Source organism: Colias philodice, chromosome 27 (genome assembly GCF_061535455.1).
Source record: "Colias philodice isolate Cphi_HAF_F1 chromosome 27, ilColPhil1 Martin Lab GWU primary, whole genome shotgun sequence".
Lineage (NCBI taxonomy): Eukaryota > Metazoa > Arthropoda > Insecta > Lepidoptera > Pieridae > Colias > Colias philodice.
In genome coordinates this window covers 3,660,300-3,681,133 of record NC_143112.1, presented here as the reverse complement: position 1 = coordinate 3,681,133, position 20,834 = coordinate 3,660,300, and the positions used below count along the sequence as shown (strand labels likewise).

The 20,834-nt window shown below is 32.4% G+C and overlaps 1 protein-coding gene across 1 annotated transcript in view; it reads left to right on the top strand.

Annotated features, from left to right (window-relative positions):
• Positions 1–256: 256 nt before the first annotated feature.
• Positions 257–20,834, top strand: part of LOC149476557 (irregular chiasm C-roughest protein-like) — an 87,713-nt gene continuing 67,135 nt past the window's right edge. Inside the window, exon 1 of the mRNA XM_089711755.1 lies at positions 257–457. The gene's annotated coding sequence lies outside the window, so the exon portion shown is untranslated. The remainder of the gene's footprint in view (positions 458–20,834) is intronic.

Below are 20,834 nucleotides of genomic sequence, written 5' to 3'. Positions count from 1 at the left end.
ACAAATGAAAACACCTCAAATTGCATCACTATACAACAAAATACTTCATAGCATTATATGGATTTACACAACATTCGCCCTACCCTAATTAAACTAACAAAATTCGTCATACCTGTAAGGATTCCAGATTATTCCTTGCCGTATCCATATAAATGCATCGTTAACCTTGCACGTGACATTTGTCATATCTATACATTATGTATTCTTTGACGAAAGCGCGGGAATTTGTTTTTACAAACAGTAGTCGCCCGGGCGCCGCGTCTAGTGGCTGTCTATGACTTTTGAATATCGAATCGCGTCTATTCATTTGAACTTGTATGCGTTTTGAGTTTGGCCTTTGGTGAAAAAAAAAAAAAAACTTGACATTTCAATAATAGTCGGGAGCCAGGATCATTCGTATTTAGTTTTCAGTTGAGTGATTTGTGACTGTGTTTTTTGAATTGGATATTATGTGATGGTGAGTTTTTTGTTGCAGTCGTATTTTTAAATTTAATTAAAATTGGAATACAAGACTTGTGTTTTTCAAGCTACCAATGCAGTTAACTTCAATACAACAAAACACTGATTAGATGCATGCTACGAGCAAAAAATTTCAGTGAATTTTCCTATTTTTCGAGCTCTTTATTTTTGTTATAGGTACCTACCTAGTTATTATTTATAAATTGTCATGAACGTTATCTTGGATGTTAAATATTAGAATTGTAATTACATATTAGGTGTTGTTATTCTGAGATAATTGTAAACAATAAAAATACAGGTATGTTTATTGTTTACAATTTATTATTATCCTAGGTCTACGTCAATAATTATTAATCTTAATGAATTGATAAAAAACAGAACATAAGACTATCATGGTGTGGTTTGTACCTACACTATAAATGGAATAGGGTTCGAGACTAGATCGTCAAGTATAGAAAAAGTAGTATCCAACTTGATCGGCTGTTTTCTTTTATTTCTTTAATTAATACATTCTTCATGACATAAAAAAGGAACACACAGCGTCATGGTGGTAACAAACGTCTAGATTCTAAAAGTTTAACCTTAATAAAGTACTAGTTGTAAGTTGTAACCCGCGGTATTACCCGCATTGCTCCTTTCCTATTGGTCTTAGCGTGATGATATAATAGCTTAGCCATACTCGATAAATCGGCTATCTAACACTGAATTTTTTTTTCAAATCGGATCCGTCGTTCCTGAGATTAACGCGTTCAAGCAAACAAACTCTTCAGCATTAGTACCTAGGTAGTTAATTAATTTATAAGGTAATTTAATCTGAACATTTCGAACACTTTAGTAGAGATAGCGTCCAATGACTTACTATGACCGAGGTTCGCGGTTACTAGGTATAATATTATAATATTAAAGCGTGTTCAATTTTTATTTAAACATAATAAACTACGGCCCGCGGCTTTGTCCGTGTTATCAAGGGAAATTCCGAAAGCAATGTTAAAAGCAGCCTATGTCTCGCTCTAGACTACTAACTATCATAAAAATCATAGCAGAAATGGCTCAGTTAACTACGATGTAAAAGACAAAACATTCTTTCGTATTTATAATATTATTAGTAAGTCTATGTGTGAAATCAAACATACGGAAACACTACACTATTATTAATTCAGTTTTCGTAGCTCGTTCAAGTACCTACCTACCACGCAAAGAAAAATGAAATTAGATTTGCATTATACAGTTGTATTTTCAGACTCGGTATAAAGCCTTTTTTCATTGAAAAGAACGCGTACTGTTTACAGAAAAATAGAAACGAACGTAGTTAAGAAAGATGTGGCGAATTCATTATGTTAGACTAGCAATTCATCCCGGCTTTATCTGGGTTGAACCGGGTAAAAATGTAATCCTATGTAGGTACATACTATGCAATTCCCCTAATCTATTCTGCGCTAGTTCATGACGTCATAGCCTTAATCTAAGTAACATAAATACATTAGGTGCCTATTAAGCCGGGTATCCACTTAGGTTCGCCGTGGATTGCGAACACTGTGTGCTCCGCGAACGTGAACGTGTACAGTGTACACACTTAGGCTGCAACATCAGTGCTCCTGTCGGAGCGCTAAATTCCGCGCTCCGGTCTCCAGTAGACACACGATAGACGGTCGGTGCAAACATGCCGCCTCCAAATTAGTAGGAAGTGCAGCTTATATTTTGATACATTATATTGTGGTGGAATACAAACAACCTCCTCGATTTTGGCTAGCTAATATGAATAAGGGAAGAAGAAATAATGAAATAATGCATATATTCATCATTTCATCGGACCACTCCATGTTCGCGAACTTAACAAACACACGCTCGCGTCCACGAACAACCTGCGCTCCCCTTTGAGATCGCGCAAAAAACCGCTTCCGGAGCGCTCCGCCGTGCTCCGATCGTGCTCCAGTCGCGCTCCGCGATCACGACGTATCCATTATGTTTGGTTTGCGGAGCGGGCGCGTTCGCAAACCACGGCGAACCTAAGTGGATACCCGGCTTTACATTTTTATAAACAACTAGCAGTCCGCCCCGGCTTCGCCCGTGGTACATGTTTACGTTTTCTCTACATAAGAACCATCCTCGTACTTCAAGGAATATAATAAAAAAAGAATTATCGAAATCGGTCCACCCGTTCTCGAGTTATGCGCTTACCAACACATTTTGCGATTCATTTTTATATTATAGACTAGCGGTCCGCGGTCCGCCCCGGCTTCGCCCGTGGTACTTACGTTTTCTCTACATAAAAACCATCCTCGTACTTCAAGGAATATAATAAAAAAAGAATTAACGAAATCGGTTCAGCCGTTCTCGAGTTATGCGCTTACCAACACATTTTGGGATTCATTTTTATATATATAAACAATAATTTATGAACAATCCAAAGATGCGTGCATGTGATCAGTGATGTAGGTACCTAGTACGTCTGTTATCTAGGTACACTAATATTATAAAGCTAAAGAGTTTGTTTGAACGCGCTAATCCTAGAAACTACTGGTCCGATTTGAAAAAATATTTCGGTTTTAGATAGCCAATTTATCGAGGAAGTCTATTGGTATAGGGCATATATCAGCTAAGACCAGCATGAGCGGAGCAACGCGGGTGAAACCGCGAAGCGAAGTTGTGTATTACACAAAAATTAATTAATGGATTGATCTGAAATTTAATTAGGTGATTGTTTTAGTAGTATAATTGAATATAGGCTTTTTATTTGATCATGTGATCAAAGCCGGTGATGTTGTCAATACAGTCTATGCCAAGAAGGTATTAAAACAGATTTTTAATCAAACGGTTTTCATATTAAATCAAATACGAATTTTTGTATAAAATTACATAATTGCGTGCGTGTTTGTTCGTGTTAATTAGAATGTAAATTATATTTGAGTAAAGCTTTGGCACAAAATCAAACATTGTGATTATGTATTCTAAAATGTCTGAACAAGATTTGTTATTTTAAATTAGCTTAAAAGTGGCTTCACTTGAATATAGGCTTATTCATATAGGTATATAGGTGTATATATAGGTATATCCATACTATAATATTATAAATGCGAAAGTAACTCTGTCTGTCTGTCTGTCTGTTACTCAATCACGCGTAAACTACTGAACCAATTTGCATGAAATTTGGTATGGAGATATTTTGATACCCGAGAAAGGACATAGGCTACCTTTTATTGCGAAATATGTACCACGGGCGAAGCCGGGGCGGACCACTAGTCATTTATATATATTGCTTAGAGCTTGTGACTTAGACCGACTTCAAAAATGAGGTTTTTATTCGACTGTATTATTTGTTACGAGATTATTTAGGTAAATATGCATAGGTACCTTATTTTCATTTCATTTAATGCATTTAATTGGATGCTGCTTTGTAAATAAAAAAGAGAATATAATATTATAGGTCATATTTCAGAAATGGTCTCATATATTATTATACACAGATGTCTCATTATTATATTATAAATTATAATATATTCTGTCTTTAGGTCTGCTACGAATTCTTCAGAAAATAGTACCTAACTATGATTAAAAGTTTAATTATTAATTATTATCAGAATAAGTGCTAACGCTTTTTCTTCCACCAGAAAGTCAGTGATCCTAGTTTTATTTCAACAACAGATTCAATGAATTTATCACGCCATACTTTTTTCTAAAACCAACGAAAGAGGTGCATTAAAAAAGGTTCAATCAGTAGCACCTGTTTTGAATAAAAAAGTATTCCCATGGCTTTGGGATCGGAACGGGTTTTAAGAAAAAAAAGCCTTTTTAAAAGCAGGTGCGTGAATTTTGACAAGGTCGTATATACGAGAAGGTACAATTTAATTATTTTTTGTTTTGTTTAAATGTATCCCTTGTGTTTTGTATTGAGATGGGAATCATTAGGAGATTTTTTTAAGATTAGAAAATGTTGAATGGATACCGAAATTGGATAACAGATTTTTTAAATTATATTTTGGTTCACAGATTTCTTATCTACATGTGATTCAAAATAAATTATTTTGTAAAACGATGCATCAATTTTTTTCTTAATAGATAATTTTAACATTATATTTTCTAATGTTTCGTGATTTTTCAAATGTCGTACGAAGCTACAGCAAACAATAGAGTCTACGACCAGAAAACTAAAAAGATTGCACCTTTAAAATCCCGCACTTATTTCCAACAACAATTTATATAAAAGAAATGCTTGAATTTGAAGTAAATGTCGAAGGAAACAAGGACAATTCGAAATGCACTTCTCGAGGGAACACTGTTGTAATCCGTCGTCATGGCGACCGTTTATTTTCAGAAGTCTATTTCTGAAAGTATGGAATTGCCTCGTGTTGAAATGATAAATTGTTCGCGCATATTGCAAATATATATGAAGTGCCTATACATATTAAAATATAATAAATATCATTTTTATCTAATGTATGTTTTTGAGTAGGTAAAATATGTGCTATGTAGGATTCTTTTCTTCATTTTTTTTAAATAAATTAATACAGCACATAATACTAACCACATATACAATATTGCACTCAATAAAATGGATTTTGAAATAGAAATTTAGTTGTTCGATTTCGACAATACCTTCTATAAATTTCAATTGAAAGTTCAGAAGTTTTTAAAAATGTTAAAACAGAAGCAAGATAAAAATAAATTGACATGTAAACGAAAAATAACTTGTACGTTTATCTCGAAATCTGTACTGTATGTTACATTTTTAAAGAATTTAATGACCAGACGCTTTATCTGTACATTGTTACATCTTTGATGGGATTTCTGTAAAAAAGTTAAAACGGACCGATCCATGGTTCGATGTTTATCTATTGAAATCAGATTAACGAAGACCATGTCGGCTTGGAGGGTTGGGTTCCGTATCGTAAAAGTTAACAATCATTCACAATTTATAGTGTCATTGATTGAATATGGGGCTCTATATTTTGTTTATTATTCAAACATCGATGTAATTAATAAAAATAGTAATATAACAAAGAAATTAAAACCATTAAAAATAGAAGAGACTTCGTTATTTTTTAGGAAGTAATACTTATTGTTATTGAAATTGTTCAAATGAAAATATTAGTTTTATTATAATAGAATATAACATTGTGTTCTAAAAATCTACAGGTATCAAAAGCGAACACGAGTAAACTATAAATATAATAATGTTTTCAAGTCTCAAGTCTCACAAAGGCTAAAAGCAAAAAATAATAAATATTGCTTTTGTTGGAAGTGTTAAATGCCTAAAGGAATAAATAACATAAGAAATAATATCAAAGGAGATACATTTTTTATTGTTGGAAAAGTACAAACTGTTTTTATAGTCTGCCTTTGTATTATATTATTTTTCTAGAAAACTGAAGCTATATTATTTATATTTCATGATAAAGACGTTCATACTAAGCTGTAAAAGAAGAATGGTGTTATTTTTAAAAGGATTTCATTTTTCTATAAATATAGGGACGATTCGAGCAAATATATTTTAATCTTATAAATAACTAATAGATATCCTTTGTTATTAATACATAATAATTAACAGCATATTGTATTGAAGAACAGTCTTTACATATAAAATTAAATATTATGTAAAAAAGACGTGTGGCACTCGGGGACTGCCGCGGTAAAGCTATTGCATATAGCATGCCTTCAAGCCACACCTCCGAGTCCGTCGGAGTGGGGAGCGTGAGGTTTTTCGTTACGGAATTTCTCGATTCGGTCCCCTCGCTCAAGGTCCGCGATAGAAGCTATGCAATAGCTTAATAAAATAACAATTTTGTCACGGAACCCTAAACTAGTAGTCGACGGGTCGGTATTACCTGTGGTTTTTGTCTATTAAAGTCATTATGGTTTCTATGAATTTATTTCCCATTTCGTACAAAGAATAGTATAAAATTGGACTGAAATGATTGAGTTCGAAGAAGGGCTTTTTAAAGGTATTTTTTGTTTTGAAGTGATGAGAGGGTAAAATTGATGATATGACAGCGATTTTGGGTTAATGATATTTCGGCTTCTGGTTTGATTTATTTATAACTAGCGACCCGCCCCGGCTTCGCACGGGTGCAATGGCGGCCGGCCGGTACCGCCGCAAACGCTACGTCCCGCAATTTTTAAATCTATAATATCTTCGAAAATATTCACTTAAATCATACGGTGTAAAGGGCCATATAGATCTATATTCAATGAACAATGTATTCAAGGTATTTAATTGATTAAGGATTAATGCTGTATTGGTTAAAATCGCTTCGAAAAATAGAGATTATTTGTCGTAAAAAGTAAATGACAAAAAAAATTATTGTGGGTTAATCATAAGAGATAGACATATACCATCACGGACTTTTCTGTAGACCTTTTCAATGTGTACAATACTTAGTATATTATTTTGATAAAACTCGTAGGGTTCAGCCTGCGTTTGCATTGTAAGCGGAAAAATTGTAGTTATTTAGGACATTACATTAGAAACCTCAAAAATAACAGTACTTCTCCACTATTTAATGGATGTTATTATACATATAAACCTTCCTCTTGAATCACTCTATCTATTAAAAAAAACCGCATCAAAATCCGTTGCGTAGTTTCAAAGATTTAAGCATACAAAGGGACATAGGGATATAGGGACAGAGAAAGCGACTTTGTTTTATACTATGTAGTGATGAAGCTTTATTGTATAACAGTAATGTACGTATACAAATTATTTGGTATACTTAAATAAATTTATGTATTGGTGTAAAATATTGTGCACATTTCTAGCGTTATAACTATTGTACGAAAGCCTTTAAAATATACCTGATTAGTTCATTTTGAAGTAAGGCAGCCATTCTCACATTCTTTTAATTTATAATTATTCGCCCGCCCCGGCTTCGCCCCGCCCCGGCTTCACCCGTGGTACATATTTACGTTTTCTCTACATAAAAACCATCCTCATACTTCAAGGAATATAATAAAAAAAGAATTATCGAAATCGGTTCAGCCGTTCTCGAGTTATGCGCTTACCAACACATTTTGCGATTCATTTTTATGTATAAGATTTTTATATATAAGAAGATTATTAATGATCAATTTTCTGTCTGTAAGTTATTGTTTTCGATCAACAGTAATAAGAATAATGCATTTGATATGACACGAACTAAATATAAACATAAATACGGTGCATTCGCAGCTGTACCTATGTTTTGATTACATGTGAAAATTGATACACGCCAGGTGGTTGATTTTCTACGTATTATTATAGTGTAGGAGCTGGTTGTGGATTTGATGTTTTGGTGTTAATAATTATGTTGCATTATGGAATATGGTCGAAAGTAAAATATGATCGAATCAATGAAATATATGATTGAAAGTACTTAATTTTGTTTTAGCAGTAAAAGAGTAATTTTTTTTTAATATTTATTTTAGAAGGAATTTTAATTTTATTTGCCTATTTATCCTGAGAAAGCGTAAGCAATTCCACCAGGCTGTCTTTCGTTACAACACTATTAAAACCCTTCTATGTAAATAAAATAATACTAAGTAATAGAATCTCGCCCATTTTAGCAATACAAATATATCCCATTAAAGGTTTTCTAAATGACCAAGCTTAACGTCAGCATAATACGGTACAATGTACATTATCCATTTCCACACATACAAATCTATAAAAACAAAAGAATACATTAATAAAGAGACACACAAATGAATAAGATTCCTCATACGGCTAATGCATTTACTGAATTCAAATGAACAAATACGCAGGTCGCAGGGAAGCAAATTATTGAAACGCTTGGAAAAATTCTCTGATGCTTATCAAATTTGCTATTTCCTCTAACGACCACAGAGCGTTTTATCACGAATAGAATGTCGATTGCCCCTTCCTGTGGCAAGGATTGTAGTTTAAGAGCTGGCTGTTTAAAATTTTGAGTGTTTTAATTGATTATTTGATGACTAAATGATTTTTCAGTTGCGTCGTTTTTCGAAACTACTTTCCGAATTGATGATAAACCTTTTTTTTACGATTAGCAACCGCTTCTAGCAGAAGTAGCGTTAGGCCTTGTGCAATAAATAAATTATTAAAATTATTTATTGCACAAGTAATATTTATTTAATTAATAGTAACATTTATTGCACAAACTTGATTCACTTGAAAACTTTTAATTGTTTCCTTGCTAATCTATGCCTTTAGTTGGAAATGTGATACGAAATAGTTAGCATACAATATATATTAATTTCAAGAAACTTGACGTAGTGCATTAATCGCATAGTAAGTTTGATGCAACCAGAGACTTCATTAAAACTATTGCAAGTATTAAGTACCTAAGAAATAAGTAATTTATTCCAATATTTTCTTGTTCACTGTAAAACATGTTTTTGAAGTCTAGATTGTTAAATAAATGAATTAGAAATAAACGAATTCGCGCCAACTTGTTTGAAGATTTACTATACTGATTTTTAATTAATGAGAGGTCTTAAAATGTAATATGTTGACAATATTACTTAAAGAGATAATATATCGAGCTCTTACACAGCGTGGTTTCGGCACTGAAATTCTAAACTCATAACAAATACTTCAACAAAAACAAGAATATCAGTGATTTTCGTTTTCTATCTCCTTGCTTTACGTCCCCTATGCCTAATTCGATCAATACGCTGCCAGCTCCTGCACTATTAAGGCATTTCAGACATGGCACGTCGTGACATAAGACGGTAATGGTTAGGGATGTGCGCTAACCTCGTTTAATGGAAGCGTTGATTGCAGGATTTATTTGTTCCTCTAATTGCGTGGATTGGATTCTTCTATCGGTGTATTGGTTCTGTGGGGCTTTAAAGTTCTCCTTAATTTTATGTTTTTGTACAGGGAATAAATATTTGTAGTATACAGCGAAACATTTTAAATACGTTATATTTTGAAGTAAGATTAATTCTAAAGCAAAATTGAAAATGGGAAATGGAGTGATACAAACTCAAACACTTATTTATTCAATTAGTTATGGGGGGACGTCAAATGTAATATTATATTGAATACTATTATATACTATTAGAAGCACTTTTGAGTCGTCATAACATTTTGAACATTTACCACCGGGCACCGATATCATTTTTTAATAAGGCCACCAAATTTTAAAAAATTCTAGTGGTATCGTAATTATTGTACAATAATTATTATGAGCATTTATTGTTAAACTTAATTCCTCAATATATTTAGCCTTTAATTAAAACTAATACCTATGTTATTTCTTCGTAAAAAATATCTTATCTTAAAACTTTTCTAACTCTTTGACTACACCAGGTATTTGATAGACGGCGCACGTACCGTGATTTAAGACTAATAGATAAAAATGCTCACAGAACGAATGCGAGCAAAGCAATATTCTTCTACTTACGAAATTTTATAGCTAGAAAATAAATTGCAAAGTCTAGAAGATAGACCGCTGAGCTTTTTCATCTTTTTTTCTTCTCCATGTTATTTGATTTTTTGAATAACATTAAAGCTGCTTAAAATTTTAATGTACATGCAATTAATATTTGTCTTAATTATATATTCAACTGGGCGTTACTAAATTATATACGTACATAGGTATACATATATTTAGAGATAAGATACTTATAAATGCGATATACTGAATATTTCATTAAATCAAATTTCAAATTTCAAATTTCAAATTTATTTATTTGTTTCACAATTTTTACAACTCATATAAATTGTAGTAAATCCCTGGTTAACCCACTAGGAAAAACCTGTGCGGGGTCAACCAGAAATCCATTGTTGAAATTCATTGTTATTAAAGTTTATTATGTTTTAACACTTGTAGTGAAATTTGAATTATTTAATTATTTTATCAAATTTACAACCCCCTATATTTCAAAAACTACGTTCTGCTAAATACATTCTCAATTTTTTTTCTCGTTCTTAGAGCCCGTAAGACGAATACAGATCCAGCTCCTACACTATAAGGCATTATACACACAGCACGTATTGTCACACACGACCCTAATGGATAAAGATGTGTGCACACTAATCTTGTTTAGTACAATGGTGATTGCAGGATTTATTCGTACGTTTAATTATATAGTTGTTGCTTTATTTCCACGTAAGGTTTAGTAAGAAAAGTATTTTTATATAGGTTTTTGCTTGAGCTCTTTTGTGTGAATAAATATTTTAGGTTTGTTATAGAATGTTTTCTTCTAAGTAATATTTAAATATAGTTATTATTTTACTATTTCTAGGATAAAATCTCAACAGATTCTCGGAAGCCAGAACGTATTGTAAAATATTCAATACAAGCAAGCTCATTATATTATTTAAATAGTACTGTGTAATTATCTAGACTTTCAACTGCTAGAATGTTATTATTCAATGTTATTTTTTCAATAAGAACGGTTTCTATCTTTTATTAAGCTCTATTAACAATACTTTGCTTGGAAAAATAATAAAATTACTTTAATATGTAATTCTATGTTCAAATACATAATATCTTCCATCATATTCAAATGATTTGTAAAACCGGCCAAGTAACATTCATATTGTAATTGTAGAAATATCCATAACATACGAGCACAAGTATTCGACCACAGCACTAACTGTTTATGATCCGTGGACTTCCTGGAGCTTTGCGGTTGGAACAATGAAAATGTTCTTTATTAGGCCACGTAGTGATGTTGCGATTTGAGATCATTTGTTTATTCTACTTCCTTGCTCTCACAAAAGTATTATAAGCGAAAAATTTGGGATAGTGGGTTGCTGGTTGCTTCGTTTTCACGCAAAAGCTTTCGATTGGTTATTGCTAAGCTTGATCTGCTAAGCTTTGATACTGCTTTCCGAATCGGTGGTAAATTTTAAAAATATGTATTGACGTTTAAAAAGTGCTTCTCAAAGAAGTCTAATTGAATAAATAAATGTTTGAGTTTGAGTTTGAGTTTATTTGATAAATTTGGCACAGAAAAAATTGTAGTCTGAGACGCTATAAAGACGAAGTAGGTAAGTAGTCTACTTCAAACGGATTTTTGTGTTTAGCACAGAGTTAGATTACCTACAGTCTGAATTAAAATTATAGGCTCATAATTAGTAGTCTATTTATTATTTGATACCATGTTAGCTGATAAAAGATTGCCTACTTCATGAATCATGAACTATCGTCAGTTCAAAGCTTTAAAGCGGCAATAACTAGTGAAAATACAACTATTATTTACAAAACTTCATGTCAAAGATCTGCATTCCGAATATTTATTCTATGTAATAGGATATAACTTAGGTAATAGTCTGCTACTCAGTACCGAGCCTACATCTTATAGTGCGAATAGCTGGGGATAATATTAGTTTTCATAAAAAAACTTCCTATAAAAGATTGTCTGCATTCAGATGTCTGAACATCTATAACAAAACTGGCACTCAATAGTTGACCAGTCAGCACAGAGCCTACAGCAAAGATTACTTTCCTATAAAAACTTCACGTAAAGTATAGTTGGCCTTCAGAACATCTATAACAAAACTGGCACTCAATAGTCGGCCAGTGAGCACAGAGCCTACAGCTTACTCCGAATAGCCGGGGATTCAGACGCTCGATTATGTCGATACCGGGATTTCTGTGATGTGATTGAATCTCTTATATTCACTTGTTGCGTGCTTTTCCCGTCTTTCGTGTTAAGTGCTGTTTAATTTGAGACGTCGTTGTATTGGGGATATTGTTGGTGTGGATAAGGAAGCAATTTTGTTATTTGCTTTATGAGATTCTGTTTATTAATAGGAATGTAATATCATTTCGGAGGAACGTTGCTTGAGTCACTTTCAATATCGTGAGCTATCTTTGGCTATAGGGTTCCTAAAATTTATGGAACTGTTTTCAAATAAACAATTCTAACAGTATAGTTTTTATAGGATTATTTTAATGCGAAAAGATTGGCATACATTGCGTTGAAACAAGCAAGAATAACTGTAAAGATAATCGATCAATAACATGAAACGATGACTCATTTTGTGGAAGAATCAAAGTTCGACGACATGTGACATCTGCCTACCCGCAATTGGCCAGCGTGGTGGATTATATTCTGCACCCTTATAGGAAACTCGTGTTATAATAAGAATAAATATGGGCTGATGAATGATGATATAATACTCATAAAATGACCCACACTATGACGGGATTTTACCCTTTCATAAATCAGTTTAAAGCTATTAACCAGATGCCTAAAGGCGGGTGACACGTAAAACTACAGCGTGAGAATTTTCCCCTGCACCTGTATGTACGATTACTTTTTATTTTAAGCCAATTATGCTCTTGTACGTCTCAGCAATTACAAGTTTCGCTGGCAGTAATTTATAGGTTAACAATCCGCAATTAGCCAGAATTATTTCAAGCAGTCAATTTGGTACACTTACATTCGTTTTCTTGATAAATTATGGTGGTGATACTCATATAGGTATACTTATATTAATTATAATATTATAAAGCTGAAGAGTTTGTTTGAACGCGCTAATCTCAGGAACTACTGGTCTGATTTGAAAAATTCTTTCGGTGTTAGATAGCCCATTTATCTAGGAAGGTTATAGGCTATCATCACCCTAAGACCAACAGGAGCAGAGCAATGCGGGTGAAACCGCGGGACACAGCTAGTGTTAAATAAGGAAGTTTTGGATTTTCCTGGAAATTTGAGGGTTGAATTTGAGATTTCGGATTTGACTCGTTAGAGTTGCCATTAGTTTTGTGTTATTGGTTTTCCGTGAATTCGAATCAAAGTTGAAATGACTGGCAAACTGGGAATTTAACGAATTTAATCTTAATCTGCCCGTGTTAACGCGCATCATAAAGTAAAATAACGGGATAAGTAATATTATAATTAATAAATCATATACATAATAGAATAATTAATTTGCACACATTAATTATTTTTTGTGTTACTTTATACTTTACAGTCGGTATGGCTTCTCTCAGAAACATTTGTAACCATAATAACAATGCATAAATAATTTATATTACAGTGAAAAATCTTTTTCAAGGCACACACGTAAACAAATATTCTACGCACACACACATACCCACCTAAACGTGAGCTAGTGAACACTAACTACGTTATAAACGTGATTGAATTATTTATTAGTTTATTAGTAATAAGAATCAACTTTAATGACGTGTGAATGTGTGAAGATTGGTACCTACGTAATAATTATGATATCCGACTGCATCAGATGTAATAATGTTTTTTGTGGTAAAATAAAAAAAAACTGAATTACAGAAACTATCTCAATAAGTTTAAATATTATGTTGTTGTTTTAGTTGCATGTGTAATAGAAGTAGTTTAATTATTTGCAACTTTCTTTTCAGAAATGTAAAAAACTCATTCATACAATATACAGTATTAATTCTTACTACATAGGTACATATAACTGTTGAAGGCTTGAAGCTCCATTGAAACGTACCCGGTAGCAATTGTAAACGGTTTAAAACCAGTTAAAACAAATTTGCTACAAGTCGACTTGTGGGAAAGTTGCAATAAGTATTGGTAATGATGATAATGGTTGTATGATTGGCTTGGTGTACACGCAATCGTACATTCAGGGGACAGGAATTATATTTAGTTAAGGGTTTTAAAGTGATTTGGGTTTTAAAGGCCTTTTTAGGGTTCCGTAGCCAAAATGGCAAAAACGGAACCCTTATAGTTTCGTCATGTCCGTCTGTCCGTCTGTCCGTCTGTCCGTCTGTCACAGCCGATTTACTCGGAAACTATAAGTACTACAGTGATGAAATTTGATGGGAATATGTGTTGTATGAACCGCTACAAAAATATGACACTAAATAGTAAAAAAAAGAATTGGGGGTGGGGCCCCCCATACATGTAACTGAGGGATGAAATTTTTTTTTTCGATGTACATACCCGTGTGGGGTATCAATGGAAAGGTCTTTTAAAATGATATAAAGTTTTCTAAAAAACATTTTTCTTAAAGTGAACGGTTTTTGAGATATCAGCTCTCAAAGTCGTAAAAAGTATGTCCCCCCCCCTCTATTTTTATAACTACGGGGTATAAAATTCTAAAAAAAATAGAGGTGATGCATGCTAATTAACTCTTTCAACGATTTTTGGTTTGATCAAAGTATCTCTTATAGTTTTTGAGATAGGTTGATTTAACTGTAATTTATTATATTTGCTGCTACGGAACCCTTTGTGCGCGAGCCCGACTCGCACTTGGCCGGTTTTTGTGTATGAATTAGCTAGAAGTATTGATATGCAGACATGCAGTGGATCGTTTGTAGATATTGGTTGTTGAATTGATATTTTAGTTTTATAGCATTGAATTGCTTTATAATTATTAAAAAAAAAAAAATCACTACGTAGCAGTATAAAGTCCTTTTTTCCGTCCCTATGCTTATAACTTTAAACTAGGCAACGAATTTTGATGGGGTGACGAATGGCCGAGTAGTCAGGCTTCGTCCCGGTAAGGCAGAAGACGCGGGTTCGAATCCCGTCTCGTAAATCGTAATCGATTTTTTTCTATTCTTTAAAAATTGATAATGGTTGTGTATGAATTTATCGATTATAAGATAGTAAGAATAAGTTATTTATTACCTTTCTTTCTTAAACAATACTCGTGTATTATATTTTATTCGGCCACTGAAAGCGAGTCCATGGAATACAGGTGGAGTTAGAAATTTTAATTCAGAGGTTTTTTGTTTCTACCATAGGATTAAATGTACTTAAAGGCGTAAAAATGATGATAAATATAAACCAAGAATAGATTATACAAAAATGCAATTATAATGGATAAAACAAAACAACTCTGCGACCAGATGGCTACGTTTTTATAACTGCATACTATTTAAGAATTTATACAATTTAAATTATTTAAAACCGTGCGAATGTATTACGGAATTTAAAAATATCATCCAAATATGGACGCCTTATAAACTAGTACTAATTACAACATAGTGGACATAAAAACTGGTCGCTTCATCCGCTAAATTTTGAATTCCTATAGAGCTATCAGTCCATATATTTTCTACTAAATTGTAGGTCCAGACAAATTGGTTGATAATCTCCAACCAAAAGAAGTAGACCTATTATCTCATAGCTGATCTATGGGGATCGAAGTTATTTTATTTTGTCGTATGTGACAGCGACTTATTGGTAAGACCTCGCTGTAGATATAAGTGTAAGGCGTAGAGGGGTCACGTTAAAATGGTCAATGTGTTGTGGGAACTTTTTCTATCGGGTCAATCAACTGCGGTGCGAGAGAGACGACCTTATCAATTATTATCAGCGACGCATTAATCTGTATACAGCATGCTCTGAAAAATAGTTTTATAATGTTATAGTTGATTTTTTTAACAACCGTTTTACTATATTTTTAATGTTAAGAAAATTCTGGATTTGGTTTCAATATATCGGAATGTTTTGTAATAAGTACAAAGATACAAAATGGTTATTATTTAAACCAATAATAAATAACAGTTATATGCAATAATAAAATTGTATTCTTTGATCTCGAAGCTTCGAATTACTAATTATACCTAATTACAGACGAACGGACTATGTAAGTATTAAATTTCGTCGATAAATATCATTTATAGCCTTCCATTGGAAGACTAAAATTAGAAAGATTTTGTGTCAGATAAAAAAGAACCAAGAAAGAAACATGTAAATTAAACAAATGTGAACCTCATTAATCGATATTTAAACATGAAATCAATTACACGCGTTTAAATCGGAAAGTTATTACGATAAGTGAACTTATTAATATGCACTTAAAACCGGTTTTGGAGCAATCACGATTCTTGAACATCCTGTATAGTTGAAACGGTATACATCCGTTCCACCTGCTTTCGGTATATATCGTGATTGAAATTGTTCAATCTTGTATGTTTGTAGTTGTTTTTTAATAATTGTGTTTGTATAATAATTTGCCCGCGGGTTTGGTGGTGATGGAAGATAATTCGTTGTTTGTCTATTTTTATTCGTGGGTGTGAAAAAATTATGTTAAACGAATATAATCGTTTTCTAAAGTATACAGGCTGTTTCAGTACTAGTTTTTCGCCTGTGCTTGTTTCCTTAGATTCTTTCTACTTTCCAGTTTTTCCCAACTTAAAAATAGTTTTCCTTTCTTATGTTTAGCCCCCTCTGATCATATTATTATAATATGTATGTATATAGATATTTATGTATATTTATTAGACATTTTCTCCCTTACATTTGTTATTATCTAAATCTATTTTTAAACATGTTTAATATGATGCGAAATTAAAAATACTACAATGGCTTACAACGACAAAAATATCGTCCTATTCACAAAAATAAGTGACAATGGATTTCACATAGTTCGAAAATGTAGACAATACAATCTCTGTATAACCTATAGACAACTTTGTTATTATAATTCACTGCACACGATAAAATTTAATCCGACAAGACAAAGCTGGGATCTTATTTATTCTAAATTTAATGGGACGCCGACGCGCTCCATATAAATCTCTGGGAGATCACCTGCTTCTATGGTATGCAGTTGTTATTTTACGTATGGTATAAGTTGACGAATCTTAATACTATTATAAAGGCGAAAGTTTGTATGGATGTATGGATGTTTGTTACTCTTTCGCGTAAAAACTACTGAACCGATTACAATGAAATTTAGCACACATATAGAGGGTAACTTGGATTAACACATAGGATAGGTTTTATCCCGGAAATCCCACGGGAACGGGAACTATGCGGGTTTTCCTTTGAAAACGCGGGCGAGGCCGCGGGCGGAAATCTAGTCGAGAAATAATTTTGTCTTCTACGTGTTTGTTTCTTTCTAGAAATATATCATCCATAAGTACTTACAATTATAAAAAATTCTCTGAAAAACTGACGTTTTGTGAATAACCTTTCTAATGCAAGTAATTAGAAAGGTTACTAACTAAATAAAAAAGCCTTTGATATGATTCCATTATCCCAATATACGCATTAACCCTTAATTTGGTATAGTCCGGTGTGACGGACACTTGTTTAAAATAAATCCTGCCAAGTTTTTATTTCATGTTCATCGATTTCTAATCGATTAAATGTTTATTTATACCATAAACAAATAGTAAAAAATTAAGTAATGATTGTGACAACATTGCATATGTCAGTTGGGACGTAAAATGTCTGCGAAAATGCAGCCACCTGTTTTGCTCAAGGTATTTATACCTATTTTTCTTATTTTTTGTGGAAAAATGAATTGAATTATATATTTATTTATTAGATAATAAACATTTCAATCATTATTTACAAAAACATACACACTTTATTACATTTTTATGGTGTTTATTTGTAACCAAAATGTTTTGTCCGTCACAGCGGACGTTGCTAATTGTATAGAAAAGTACCACTTTATTACTATGTCCGCTGCGGCGGACACCGCCAAAATGTGGGTGCTTCTGCTGGTTTGGTTATGGTTCTGAGTTTGGATTTTTTTTCTTTGCCAACAGCCTAACCGCGCAAGTAAAATTATTGCTTTAGTGCCGAATGAACATGCACCTTCCGATGCTAGCGAAATATCAGATTCGGAAACTGAATTGCATGATGCAAGTACAAATTCTTCCTCCCCTTGTTTTCTCCTGCACCATATTCCCTTGCTAACGTAACGATAGATACATCCGATGATGAAGAATTACACTCCGAAGATTCTGATAGACCTGCTGATGACCAGAGTCTTTCGTGCGTAAATTGGCGAGTCTTTTTTTGAAAATGTTCTATCTCTATCTGCTATTCCTAGATTGCCTGCAACGCCTATAACAACAATAGCTTCTGGATTAGCACCCCGAAAAATAAGTACTAAGAAACCACCCACAGTCAAAGCCAAAAGACCAAAAAAAAAAACAACTTTCAGCTGACTTACAATTATTGGAAAGTAACTCAATTCCGTCACCAAGCGACAATAGAAGAAGGTGAGGAGGATGATTACATAGACATGCCAGAAGATGATTCACCTTTGAGTTTCTTTCACCTTTTTTTCTCAAGATATTTTTACTAGTTTCGTAGAGCAGACAAACTTATATTCAGTTCAAAAAACCGGCAAGTCAATTCAACTAACAGAAGAAGAATTTAGACTTATTTTTTAATTTTCATACAAAATAAACGTGAATTGTTTTTTTTTTCATTTCCATATAAAATAAACTGTACTTCGGTATCAAATAGTTCTAAAATGTTCATTTCTGTATTTTTCTTTAGTAATAAAAATAAAATGAACTGTGGTTTTTATTTTCCGTAATTTGGCAGTGTCCGCTGTGACGGACACCAGTTTTCCCAGCAGTGGGCAATGGTAGATTTTTTTTTTCATTTTTCGAGAACTTTATGACATACTCCTGAAACCACAAAATTGTCAAATTCATATATTTTGAATATTTTTATCCGTGCCAAATTAAGGGTTAAGCTTGTTCTACAATCGTATGGTAGATAGATAAAAAAATATATTTTTCTACTTAAAATAATTATTATAATCGGCACTTAATTTATTAAAGTGAAACTTTTATTACATCGTCTCAAACTTTTTGGTCTGTGTAGCGCATGTCGCGTGTATCGCGGCTGCCGACCGTCACGCGACATGCGCTACACAAAGCAGTGTTCGGAACCGTTCGAACAGTTTACCGTGGTTTCATAAAACCACACAACATTTTTTACAAATTAGATCCTTACAAACCTAATATATACTTACTAGCTGAGCTGCGTGGTTTCACCTGCATTTCTCCGCTCCTGTTTGTCTCAGCGTGATGATAATGACCTTCTTTGATAACTATCTAACACCGAAAGATTTTTCAAATCGGACCAATAGTTCCTGAGATTAGCGCGTTCAAACAAACGAACTCTTCAGCTTTATAATATTAGTATAGATATGAAATGCGAATGGATAAGTAGTAGGTATAGTAGTTTTTTTTAGATGCTTTCCTGAAGGCGAAATATAGGTAGTATAATTGTATATCTAAAATAATAATTATTATAAAATTAATAAATTGTCATACTTAACAGTAGGTATAACTTAAAATTCTATTGTCAAGTACTGTACGCTCTTCAGTTATAACTTAAACCATAAATATTTCTTACTCAGCTTCACTTATGAATTATTAACTTGAGTTTAGATTTTCATAAGAGTAATACACGCGCTTAAGTATAAGATAATATCTTACAAAAATTAACATCCATTTTAAATTATAATATTTAGTAAACACGATACAGATTCAAAATAAAGATAGTATTGTCTATGACATTGGACATTTTTTTAAGTCTTTCTTTTAACTGATTATTTTAATCATACAATGTAATCATAGTATTACAATCTGTCTCTTGTTTTGTTTGTTGTTTATTTATATTTTACATGCATTGATTCAGGTGTCGACTGTCGTAAATATTTAGTTGAATTACAAAAAAAAAATACAAAGTAGTTATATACATTGCAATAAAAAATACCTTAATTACATAAATATCTTTTATTAGCTTTACCCACGCTTTTACCCGCATTGATCCGCTCATTAGCGAGATGATAGCCTTTCTCGATATAGGCTACCTAACACCGAAATAATTTTTCAAATCGGACCAGTACTTCCTGAGATAAGTGCGTTCAAACAAACAAACTTCTTCAGCTTTAAAATAATGGTATAGATTACAATTTATTATGTATAACGTTTGCGTTTATTTACTGCAGTTTCAAGAATCAAACTCACGACTCTCTAGAAATGTGATATTATGAAGTAAACTCCAGGTATGTTAATAAAATAAATATTTCACGTACAAATTTTCTATGAAAATTAAAAATTAAGTTAATTTCGAATAGTGCTGAAGAAGATTTATCTGTTGGATCCTAGCCAGATGTTAAATTATTCGAATATAGTTCGTAATGGTATGACTTAGAATGCATTTTCGTATATCAAGGTGAGAGAGATATCTGAGTGAGAAATTATTAATTATTATAATATGGTATTTATGGGATGAGTTTTATAGAACTGTTTTATTGTAAGCTAATTATTTCCCTAGACGTGTCTGTTTGTTCGTTTTAATTTATAGTTATTTCCTTTTCTTTTCACGTAGAAAATAGGTTTTTTAGACAATTCATTGTGTTTCAATCGTTATGAATAACTTCTCTTTATTGTACATAAATAGAAACATGTATTATCTAACTACTTCGAAGGCAATAATAATAAGTAATAAAGTTTATTTATAAATTAAATTACAATATTGCGACAATAATCCTAAATTACTATCACATTTGAAACCTTATAACAAAAAATACCGTTAAATATTTAGAGCCAACTAATGCTTAATAGAAAAGTTAAAATGTACGACAGTTTAACGGCTCATTAAATAATTTAAATGTAAATTTATCGAATTAAGTTGTAAACTTTAAAACTCGGTCGCTGTAAAGTGCTCTACATAAGTAAGAGGCTTCACTATTTAAT